This window comes from Octodon degus, unplaced genomic scaffold (assembly GCF_000260255.1).
Source record: "Octodon degus isolate 3935 unplaced genomic scaffold, OctDeg1.0 scaffold00151, whole genome shotgun sequence".
NCBI classification, from domain to species: domain Eukaryota; kingdom Metazoa; phylum Chordata; class Mammalia; order Rodentia; family Octodontidae; genus Octodon; species Octodon degus.
The window spans coordinates 3866335-3878451 of NW_004524727.1; the positions used below are offsets into that span (position 1 = coordinate 3866335).

The following is a 12117-nucleotide window of genomic DNA, read 5'->3' on the forward strand; positions in this document are numbered from 1 at the left end:
AACCATTGTTAATCAGCCATTGTTCTTTTGAAAATCTGTAACATATATATTGTTGCATGTTATTCAGTGAAATTTTTAAAAGTTCTTTTTATCTTTAATAAAACTGCCAGAATATTTTTAATTACACACATGCAAAGTCACTGTAATGCAAGTAATAACCGCAAGCTGTAGGTCACTCAAGCATTCCTTTTTCAAAGGTTGTAATTAGAGGGAAGCTGTATACTGAACTCATACCAATTAGTACTAGTTGATTGAAGAATGTCAATTGGGAAGAGATTAGGAAATTTTTGGGGGTTCCAGATGTATCTTAGTCAGGAAAAGATTCTTTTCCCATGAAAACTTGAATAATTTACGTACTGAAGACCAGCAAAACCCCAGGCACAGAGGAGGTATTTGGCAAAGTTTGTTTCCTTTTCCAGTGCCTGAATTTCTCACTCCTTTATGATGTCAGCACTTCAGTTACAATACTTCCCTGCACCCGGACCCCTCACCGTGCCCACCCGGGTTCTCACATACATCTTATTTGTAGCCTGATGTTTATATACATTTTTTAGTGTTAATGTTTTATGTCAAAGATTTGTCAGCTTCCTCATGCATTCTACCCTAACCAAGATGCTTGCCTATTCCTTTTAAGTCTTCCTTCAATCTCTTTAATGAAATCACTCTTTTACATTCTCAACCTGGAACTTTCTATTCCTTAATGTAACACTGACCTCATAGAACAGAAAAACTTACTAAAACCTCAATACTAAAAATATAGGAAGTTTATGTAACTTCCTTTTTAAGAGTTTCCTTCTCCTGACCTGGAAATCAATGAAGATTTCAATTGAAAATATATTACTGGATATCTACCTGCCTCCAGGGGTTTCAGATTCTTGCTATAGGGTATTTTCTAAAAAAAATCATATGCATATGCACATAATAGACATAGAAATTTTTATTTTATTTCATTTATTTATTTATTATTTTATCTTCTTAGGGAAGAATCTATAGGATGTTAAGGATCTCAGTACTAGATCAGACTCCTAGGGGATCTGCCTATTTGCAGAGCTGGGATTACAGGCATGTGCCACCACACTCAGTCTCAATTGCTGTCTCAGCACTCCCTGAAGGCAGGGCCAGCACAGCAGGCCCAGCGATAGAACCCCTGGTCCCTGTGCCTGCTTGCAGGTCCTTTAATCTGCTGAACTATTTGGTCAGCCCTACATAGGAATTTTTAATAAAATAAAAGTATTAGATGTAGTAGAACAAATGTTCATTTTATTTTAATTTTTAATCATTTATTTATTTATTTGGTATGGGTCTCACTATGCAGCTTGAATTCATAGTGATCATCCTGTCTCAGCCTTCCCAGTGCTGGTATTATAGGCTTGCACTACCATGGCCAGTTTTGGTAGCTGGCTTGGTGTGCCTGATGTGGCAGGGCCAGCTTAGTATGTGGTGCTGGGGGTTGAATCCAGGTTCTTGCACTTACCAGGCTGGCAATTAGACCATCGAGCTATCTCCCTTCTTCCAAAATTTATTTTATTCTGAAGTCATAGAAAAGTAAGAGTATTTTGTTAAACGTAAGATTTTGAAACTGCATTTTTAAAAATGCTAAAAAATGTATAACATGATTATTTTAGGACTATGTTTGGTTATTCAGTATTGATACTCCTTATCCCTACATTTTAATACCTTGAACATGGTGATAATTAAGTAGAAAATGCAAAAGAAACTTTTTTCCATTGTGTGTGTGTGTGTGTGTGTGTGTGTGTGTGTTTGTGTGTGTGTGTGTGTGTTATGGCCAAACACCATAGAATAAATATATAAGCCCCAGAAATTAGAATCCTTACACTTTAAGAATCTAAAAGTTGAAGACCAAGGTGCCCACATTCAGGTTGAAGTGAGCACTCTTTCTAGCCACCAGTGGTTGCCTTTGCTGTACCCTCAGATGACTGATACAGTGTCCCAGGTTTCTAGAGATTTTGCACAAGAGCTCTGAAAGAAATGGTTAACTCAACATTCATTCCATAAGGCATATGAAGTAGAAAAAGTAGTGTACACACTGCAATTTATATGTAGAGAGGTTCCAGTTCTCTTTTAGAGTTACATGAAGAGCTAAAAGTGAAATGGAAATTACAAGTGATCGAAGCCTGGCAGTAGTACTTTGCTACAGAGAAACTTGTCGACATCACTAGTAAGCTGGAAGCCAAGTCAGAGTTGGAGATGGCCCTCAATGTGTTTCTGCTTCCCCCTCGTCTTTCCTTTGAAGGCAGTTATACAAATAGACATGTGAAAGGATATCCATTTGTCCTTGGTTTTACTATACTTCCGTTATTCCTAGTATAGGAATTTATGCTGGTAAGTATAAAGGTGATTAATTTTACAATTTGAATCCGTATTTGATCCTCAAGATACATTGATTCATAAATTATAATGTGCCTGTATTTGTGCTGCAATGTTATAATGAGAGCGAGAGCGAGACAGAGAGAAAGAAAGAGAGAAATTGGAGATTAGAAGATATGTTAAAACAGTCAAGAAATTGTACTTTATTTTTTATGTACTTAGTACAGGATCCACAGGGTTAGAAATCATACTTTAGACAATATTATATTTTCAGTTATATTTTCTCAAAAGTATAAAACATCCGTTTTCTTGAAAATATTCCATGATAGACAAATGTTACAGATACATTAAATGGTATTTATTGTTTAAACTCCACTGGTGGTTACTAGGTGTGCTGGAAACATCCAGACACTGCAAACCAATTAGTGGTGATATTATTATGGAAATCCTTTGGCATCAATTACTAAGCAGCAAATAAATCTAGAATTTATTTTCTTCCTGTGGATAGTAAGAGCAGTTGTAATGATTTCCCTCTCATTTTTATGTGTGTGGACTAGAGTATAAATGAAAGGAAATATGGGAACTGAACAATGAATGACCATCATTTTTCTATATTGATGTATGTTCTATGATATGACTGTCATTCCTCAAAAACAAAGCCGACCCTTTCAATCCTAAATCCATGAAAATTGCTTTGGTCAACATACAGAGCATCAAGAAATGTGGAATACATGGAAACTTGGCAGCTTCTTGAGTAGTGAAGCTGCATCTCTCTTACTACTGAGAATTCTGACATTACTATTTATGAAGGCCTTTTTGGAAGTGGTGTAGAGAATCAGAATATTCCAGCCCCTGGTTTTCAGTCCTGGTAACCCCCACTTGACTCTGCATCCTTAGGGAGAACGGCAATCTGATTACAGTGCCAGGAAACCTGCCATCTGGACATGGTTACACATCAAACCACAGTTTATTCAAATAATTGAAGCAGATAGTCCAAAAGAATGCCTCCAATATGTGACAGGTATTATTTGAATACTTTCAAAGACAATTCAATTGATTTGATAAATGATGCAGTAATGGAATTGCTGTAACATATTCAAGAATCCTTGTTCCAGAAAAACATAAAAGAAAACCAAACCAAACCAAACTCAAAACAAGAAAAACTCTCAAAATGAATCCAATCATAAAGGAAAAATCTGAGATTAAAAAATTTCTGGAAGATAACTTAAGATAAAATATTCATATAATTGACTTAAGTGATAGTGGTTTAGACATTGTTATGGTTTGTGGTTAGTTGTTCCCCTAAATACTCATATAGTCATGGGGCATCTTCTGGAGTTTGTGATTGATTATTACCTGCCCTGGGGCAGGTAATTTGCCTCAGCATGTAGGAGGGCAGAGAGCCTGGCTAGCTGCCTGAGCTGCTTCCACTCCCTTTTTTTCTCTGCTCTTTGCTGCTACCATGAAAGTTTGCTTTTTGCCATGTGCCACTCTGTCTTGGAGCCAGCTTAGTATGGATTGAAACTTCCACTAACTATGAGCTAAATAAGTCTTTCCTTCCTTCATTTTGTATGTTGGGTATTTGTCCAAGCAATGAGAGAGAGTAACTGAGACAGATATTATACCAGAAAGCATAAAGAAATAAATGTTAAAAAAATAAATAAATGAAAAATGAATAAAAAATAAAATAAAAAAGAAATAAATGGTAAAATAAATGGCGTCAAAATCAACTCTTGTCCTTCAAGCAATTCTATTGTGTGTGTGTGTGTGTGTGTGTGTGTGTGTGTGTGGCGGGGGGCATGGGGGAGGAGAGGGTCTACAAGGTGTTCAGAGTCTCACTACTAGATTGGACTCATAGTGATCCATCTGTTTATAGCCTCCAAAGACCTGGGATTACAGGTGTGAGCCACCACGCACAGTCTCAATTACTGTCTCAGTGCACCCTGGGGGCACGGCCTGCATGGTAGGCCCAAGATCAAACCCGCTGCTTTCAGGCACTTTAATTCACTGAGCTAATTGGCCGGCCCTTCAAATGATTCTAATACATAAAAGAAAATGTAAACAACAAGAAAGGAGGAAAATATGAAAGATATGTATTTGACAAAGACCTCATTTCTACAGCAGAAAAAATAAACTTTTATAATTAATAATAAGACAACTCAGTTACTTAAATGATCAAAAATATTTAAATGGATACATAAGCAAATAAGTTATATGGATAACAAATATGCTCATAAATAGACGATCTATATGAATAACTGTTAGGGAAATTAAAATCACAAGCAGATATGATCAATAAAAACATAATTCAATAGCTACATTAGAAAAATTATCTAAATCAAGAATAATTGTATATGGGGTACCAGGGATTTTTGACAGCTATATAATGTATATTACAAAATGATAGTCATTTTTAGATACAGTTTGGGTATTTAAAAGAGATCCATATGCATTATCTGAACATCCTCCTCCTAAATAGTTACATAAGATAAAAGAAAATGTATTGCTTTACAAAGAATCATCGTTGTTTGTTCATAATAGTTTCACTTGTAAAAATTAAAATGGAAAACAACCCCAATATTCTTTAACATGTATATATGTAAACCAAATATATATGTACTAAAAAAATACAAAGATAATAAAAAGCACCTGAAAAGGTATAGCAACAAGGATAAAAAAAATTATATTAACAAAGTTATACCTAAAGTAACTCACAGATGCCATATGATTCTTTACAATGAATTCTCAAAAATGAAAACAAATCTGTACTGATAATGTAGAGGTCGGAGGAAATGCCTTCAAATAAAGGGAAGACTCGCAGAGGGACAGATGGGTCATAAATAAGCAGAAAGCTTGGGTGATTATTCCGTGTGCATTGTGAAAGTTGTGGTGATGCTACTCTTGTAAACATTTCCCAAACATTCCTAAAGTGTACATTTAAATGCATGAGTTTTAGGGCTGGCCAAATGGCTCAGTGGATTAAAGCACCTGCAAGCAGATGCAGGGCCCAGGAGTTCGATTCTCAGGCCTGCAGTGCAGTCCCCATCCCCGGGGTGCTCTGAGATGGCAACTGAGACTGGGTGTGGTGGCACGCACCTGTAATCCTAGTTCTTGGGGGGCTGTAAACAGGCAGATCACTACGAGTTCAATCTAGTAGTGAGACCCTGAACACCCGGTAGATCCTTCCCTAAAAATACAAAAAAATACAAAAAAAATAAAAATACATAAATAAATATAGGAGTTGTATCATGTGCATAAACACACAAATCAATTAATATTTGATAAACTTCCAAAAAGTCTAAAATTATCTGCCACCTTACATGTGTGAAGTAGTGAAGATATACAATGAAATAAAAAGCATTTAGTTTAATGCAGTAATAAGCACAATAAAAATTCGTTGCTTACTGATTTTTGGAATGATTGTAAAGAACATGGAAGAAAAAGTAATTACACAAAATTTAAAAAAATATAAATGTAGTGCACTTTAGTTCTTGTTTCAACCTTGCTTACATTTACATTATTCTTCAACAAAATAGATATTGATGAAGCAGAAATGTAGAATCCTCGGGTAACTGTAAAACTAATATAAGCCAAATCAAAATAAGTAGACAAATACTGAGAATAAAGTATGAAGTGGAATCTTAGAAGTTTACATTCACAGAAAGAGAATAGAATGATCAAAAATACTCATAGTAAATGCAGAATGATTAGCAAAATGCAGGATCTAACCCTAACATTTTTTTGTGTGTGGCTTTTCGTACGTAGTTCTTTTTTACTGTAAAAGCTAACAAAATAGACAAAGCGAAACTTCCCTTTTTAAAACTAATGTTACCAACCAATATTAACACTTACATATAAATACTACAAGGTAGCTGATTATTAGTTGGTTAGGCTTAAGTCCAACAATGTGTTCTTATAACTGTTTAAGCAAAAAGCCATGAGTTTCTTCAAGTTTTCCCGTATCATCCATTCTAAGTGACTATGGCAGGCAGGTTTCTGCCAGCTGAACAGAATATCTGGAGGAAGGAGGTGATTGCATGCAGGAGAGGCCTTTAGTTTATACAAGGCTTATTTTTTTTTTACCTCTGAAAACACATACATATACAGAGATGAATCCTTCATAGAAATCAAGAACAAATCAGTGTTTGCTTATTTTGAAAGTGTGGCAGGTGTAAGCCACAATGTGGTTTCCTTGATGACACTGAACCTTGAGCACGCGCCAGGGTAGAGTTTGTACTGGGATTTTATAGGCATTGTAATTCCATCAGTTCTGCTCCAAGGATACTTCAAGAAGTGCTCCAACGATTGTAAAAATCAGGCCTGTTTGGTACTATGATACAGCTGGGAAAAATAACCATGGTGGTGCCCAGCCCAGAGCACTGCTACTAGTTATCTGCTCTTTAAGGGACCTGGAACATGGTAAGGGAGTTTCTAGATTTAGAGTACTAAAGCGCCAGTGTGCCCAGGCTGCCCAGCCTCTCCAGCAGAGCTGTGCTCTCAGGTCTCCTATGCACTGCCCTGGTCTCTACATGGCCTTGAACTCCTCAGTGCACTACCTAGTGTTGCTCTGCTGGATCTGGTGCAGGGCCTTGTGCTTGTCCGGGTCTAGCCTCATGTTCTTGTTGTGGGTGATATAGTTGTGGGTCCTCTTGCTCTGGTCTCTGGCCTGGGACAACTTGTTGCTCAGAGTCAGCAGCTTCCCCAGAATGCTTCATTCTTCTTCACCTCTGTAATGCTCTTCTTCTCCTTGCAGAGGTCCAGGATGTCTGCACTGGAGAGCCTGGCACCGTAGGCTCTGGGATCTATGCCCTCCTCCTGCAGGTTCTTCTGCACGTGGTAACTCACAGGCTCATACATGGGCTTCTTTGGCCTGATGCTGCCACTCCTTCTCCTTGTCCTCCTTGTACCACCATGCCTCCTCCAGCAGGGTCATCTTGGCAGTGTACTCTGCAAACTCCAGTCAGCTCTTCCTGGCTCTTGGTCTGGTCCACCGCCTGTCCCTCCACCTCCTCCTTGGACTGAAAAGGAGCCACACTGTCAGCCTCCAGGTGCTCAGCCTCCTCCTGGGCTCAGTTCCTCTCACCCTTCAGCTGAAGGACTCTCTGGATCTGGTCAGAAAATTCTTTCTCTGCCTTCTTGTTCTTATCCTCATAGCCCTGTAACTGAAGCATCAGTTCCTCCTTCTCCTTGAGCATCTGCTCCTTCTCCTCTCAACAGTCTCTCTTCTCATCTTCTCTGTCTCCAGCTGTAGCTACTTCTAATGCTTCTTCTCCCAAGATGGGCTTAATGACAAATGTTTTGTTGTAGAAAGACTGATTTCATTCCAAGGAAAGACAATCTTTGGGGTCAACTTATTGTCTTTCTCATAAATATCAGCTCCAAAGCAAAGGTCTATCCCTTTCTTATTTTTGATCTTGAAGTAATTCATTCCATACATCTGCAGGTCCTGAGAAATCTTCAGGTACTCCAGCATAGAATTATCTTTGAGCATGCCTCAGTGTTCTGTGTGCCGCATCTGTATCTGGTCCTCCCAGGATCCCTTGTGAGTTCGTGCTGGTCTATGTTTGTCTTTGAAATCAGCCTCTGAGGTACTGAGACTTGAGCACATCCTTGTTGTAGTCTCCAAAGTTGGCTTGCATGCCACAGGACCCCAGGAGCATGGCTGTCTCAGTAGGAGAGTAGATCTCATCACTAGGAATGAAGGAAGCACTCCTTAATCCGGAGGAAGGACAGCTTCTCTATGATGAGCTCCCCAGACAAATTTTTAGGGTAGAACTTGGCCCAGTATTTGAACTGGAGGGCATTCTCTTTTCTGATCTCCTGGGGACACAGCTTTTTATCAAGTTTCAACCAGGTGGGAGATCCTTTATTGTCCGTATATTGGAGGCCATAGTACCAGCTCCCAGGGGCCAGTGGTATTCACCACCTAATCAGAAGGCTGATTTCTGGTGGTATTTGGCTGGACATCAAACTCCAGCTCCACATCCATGATTGTAATCTGCACATTGACTGGCTTCAGATTTTTGGTTCCTGGTGGACTGCCTTGATCTCCAGGAAATTCAGCTCTGCAGAGATGACTGCAAGGCCTCTGGATACCTGGAATGCTAGCATAGTTTTAAATGAGAAATCCTTTAATCATCTAACCTCATGCAAAACCTGAAGTTTATCTCCTAACCATTACATTGAAATTACTCAAAAAGGTCAGAAGCCTAAATGTAAAACACAAAATTGTAAGTTCTCCAGAATAATATCTAGGAAGAAATTATATCATCCTGGTTAGATAAAAAATTTACTAGAAATCACACACACACACACACACACACACACACGCACACGCACACACACACACACAAAATGGGCTCTAACAAGTTAATAACTTATACTACCTAAAATGATATGTAATGAAAAACAAAATAAAAGACAACTGATGTACTGAGAGAATATATTTCAGAAATATATCCAATGTAAATCTTGTATGCAAAATATAAAAAAGTGTCCAGGGACTGCAGAGTCATCCTGGATCCTATGCTCTCTGCATGTGCCCTGAGTGTCCAGGACTTTGCCAGATTCTATCCATTTGTTTGCCTGGCTTGTCCCAGCCCTAATTTACACCATTACTATACAAGCATAGAGTTAAAACAAACTACCTTCAAGGAATGAACAGGACTACTCAGTTTTCAATACTGTGATTCACCCTCATGGCTGTCCCTAAATTCATTGTGATACCTTGGTTGCTTGCTATACTTCTTAAAATATCTGACCCTGAAACACAGAACTAAGTATGAAAAGTCTTTGGATGCTGCATCTTAAGACTAGTCTAGTCAGGACATGAAAGACCTCCTTCCTATAAAATAGCATTTATACAGCTGCCCACATTCAGTGGTATTCAAAGCAGGCTGGCAATGAGCCTGCTGAGAAAAGACGCTGCGTGATCACTGAGGATGTTTTATGCTTAGCTACTGTTTGCCAAACAAGGCGCTTGGTCCCTGCTCCACTGTAATTCACGAGCCCTCATAGTCCAGCAGGAACGAAAGGCATTGAGAGAATGGGAGGCAGGACACAGAGGAAAACAACCATTAAAACAGAGTAAGGGGTCTGGCAGGATAGCTCAGTGGACTAAGCACCTTCCTAGGCAAGCACAGAAATCGAGGTTTGATCCCCAGCATCATATGCAATGCTAGCCCCAACCCCGGGCTCATTGAACTGGCCACTGAGACCAGGCATGGTGGCACACACCTGTAATCCCAGTGCTAGAGAGGCTGAAATGGGAGGATCACTACAAGTCTGAGCTACATAGTGAAAACCCGGGACCAAATACTTTAACAAAACTAAGAGACAAATAAACAAACAAACAAAAGAGTGAGGGAAGAAAGCCATGAATGCGTATAAGAAGAAATAGTACAGATGGAGTAAAATTAGAGCTAATTCAGTGAATGTCCTTCCAGACTCTGTCATGTATTTATGCCCTGCTTTAGTGTGAAATGTCTAGATTTTTTTTCACAATGCAGGAAACTATCACTCAAAAAAAATCCTTAAATATGTCCAATTGAATCATAAGTCATTTTCAATTGTCTTTTCTGTATAACAGCAATTGTAAGACAAAAATCATAGGGTTGTTACAGGAAAGGCATACGATGATACTAGCTGGATGAATGTAGAAAATGATTTAAGCTATCTGAGCCTGTTTCCTCTCTTATAAAAATGGAAATAGTACTGATCTTTTTTTCCATAATTTTATTGATAAACAAATAGCAATGAGACAGTTTCAAATAAAATTGGTAGGACAGATTCAATAATAAACACATTGCATACATTCTTCCCAGTGGTTAACTGCTGTACAAGATGCAGACATGATATCCTACTTACAAACACCATCAGAACAAATCATTCTATTCATTAAGAGAATGTAACTATATATCTATCCTAACCACTTTGAATACACAGATACAAAATGGACATTGATCTGTATATCTTATTTTTGATTAAGTTCTGTTTTTTTGAATATTATAGGTGTGTAAACTCAGCAAAATATTCCCAAAGAGTCCAGTAGCCCATAATAGTACTGGGTCTTCCGCCTGACTCGCAAAGTCAGAAATTGTTGACCTGAGTCCCCTACAGCTCAACATAACAGCATGGCTTTATTTCTTATCTTTCGTTTTTATACTTTTCTACTGGATGGTTAAGACCAAGGTAAAGCAGGACCTATGCAACAAGAGTTGTAGCTTTTGGGTCTCATAAGGTCAATGAAATCCCCTCAGGATTTATCCTGAGATCCTGTACCTCAGATTGTAGAACCTTTGTCAGTGCAGCCATGAGGATGAGTCACGGCCCTTGCTTGGCCAATGTGATCTCTGTGAAAACCTGAGAGAGTGTTTTCTCTCCATGTGACTCTCCTTAGGCACACTCTACATCATCGATCCCTTTCCTCTTTAGCCCCATAATCTCCTTGATCAGAAAATTTGGGACACTACTGAATTGCATGACGTTACAGTACAAGTTCTCATATGTCCTGAGTCTTAATTGACCTTAGAAGGCTAGGGCCAAAATGTTGGCTTTCCTTGTAGCCCTCCTTTTTCTCTAATTTTGGTCTGCAAACTTAGGTTTTTAACAATCCAGAAGACAAGCTTATTGTTATTACCATACAACTTAGGCTGTTAGCTTAACCTCACTATCTGTCTGCATATAAAACATCTAAGGCATAATAAGGAACATGTATTTTTCATCAAGTATTGATATGCTGAAATTTAAGTCAATATAGAATATGTTTAAAAATTGGAATATATTATAAAAATAGGCATAAAGAATTATATACTTCTCATGTTTGCACATAAGTCCAAAAATTTCATCATATACAACCTTGAAGTAGGAAAGTCCCACAATATTTCTTTTCCTGTCTCTTGCTTTCATTCACCACCCCCTTCTTGAACATCCACCGACCCAAGAGACATCATAGCAGCAACGGACATGTCATGAAAAGCAATACATATTCAGAATACCAGAATGACAGGCACTCCAAACATGAAACTACTATTACAAATTACCATCTGCAGTGCAGTAGCTTGGTTCACAGGTATCAGTATATATAGTTAGTCAGGGTGAGAATCTTTCCAATTAGCTGCTAGATTAAAAAATCTTCTGAAGATTCTCAGGATCATTGCCTTGCTCGTCTTCTACATATAACTGTATGGCTTGACATTATCATGTTTCCTAGCTCTTCTTTCCCTCTCTTATTTAGTCCTTGAGATCCTACTTCCCTTTTACTTGTATTATATCTTTCTATTTGTATTTCTTCTTTGGAGTTCTTATACTAGGGAGACTATACGATATTCACACATGCATGTCTGGTTTATTTCACTTATAAGTATATGTTCAAGTGGCATCCACTTCAATATAAAGGCTTGGAGTTTATCATTCTTGATAGCTGAATAACACTCCATTGTGTAAAAATACCACATCTTTCTCAACCATTCCTCAGTTGATGGGCATCTTGGTTGTTTCCAAGATTTGGCTATCACAAATTGTGCTGCTATAAACATAGGCACACATATATCACTATGATATTATGATTTCAGATCCTCTGGGAAAATTTCCAGTAGAGGAATAGCTGGTTTAAACAGGATTTCCAATCCAAGTTTTCTAAGGAGTCTCCATACTGATTTCCACAATGGTTGCACCAGTCTACATTCCTACCAGCAGTGGAAAAGGGTTCCTTTTTCCCCACAGCCTCTCCAACATTTGTTGTTGGGTGATTTCTTTATGATAGCCATTCTTTCTTGGATGAGATGATAT

The 12117-nt window shown here is 38.3% G+C and overlaps 1 pseudogene; it reads right to left on the reverse strand.

Moving 5' to 3' along the window:
* Positions 1-6853: 6853 nt before the first annotated feature.
* On the reverse strand, positions 6854-8338 carry LOC101563195 (annotated as a pseudogene).
* Positions 8339-12117: the final 3779 nt, after the last annotated feature.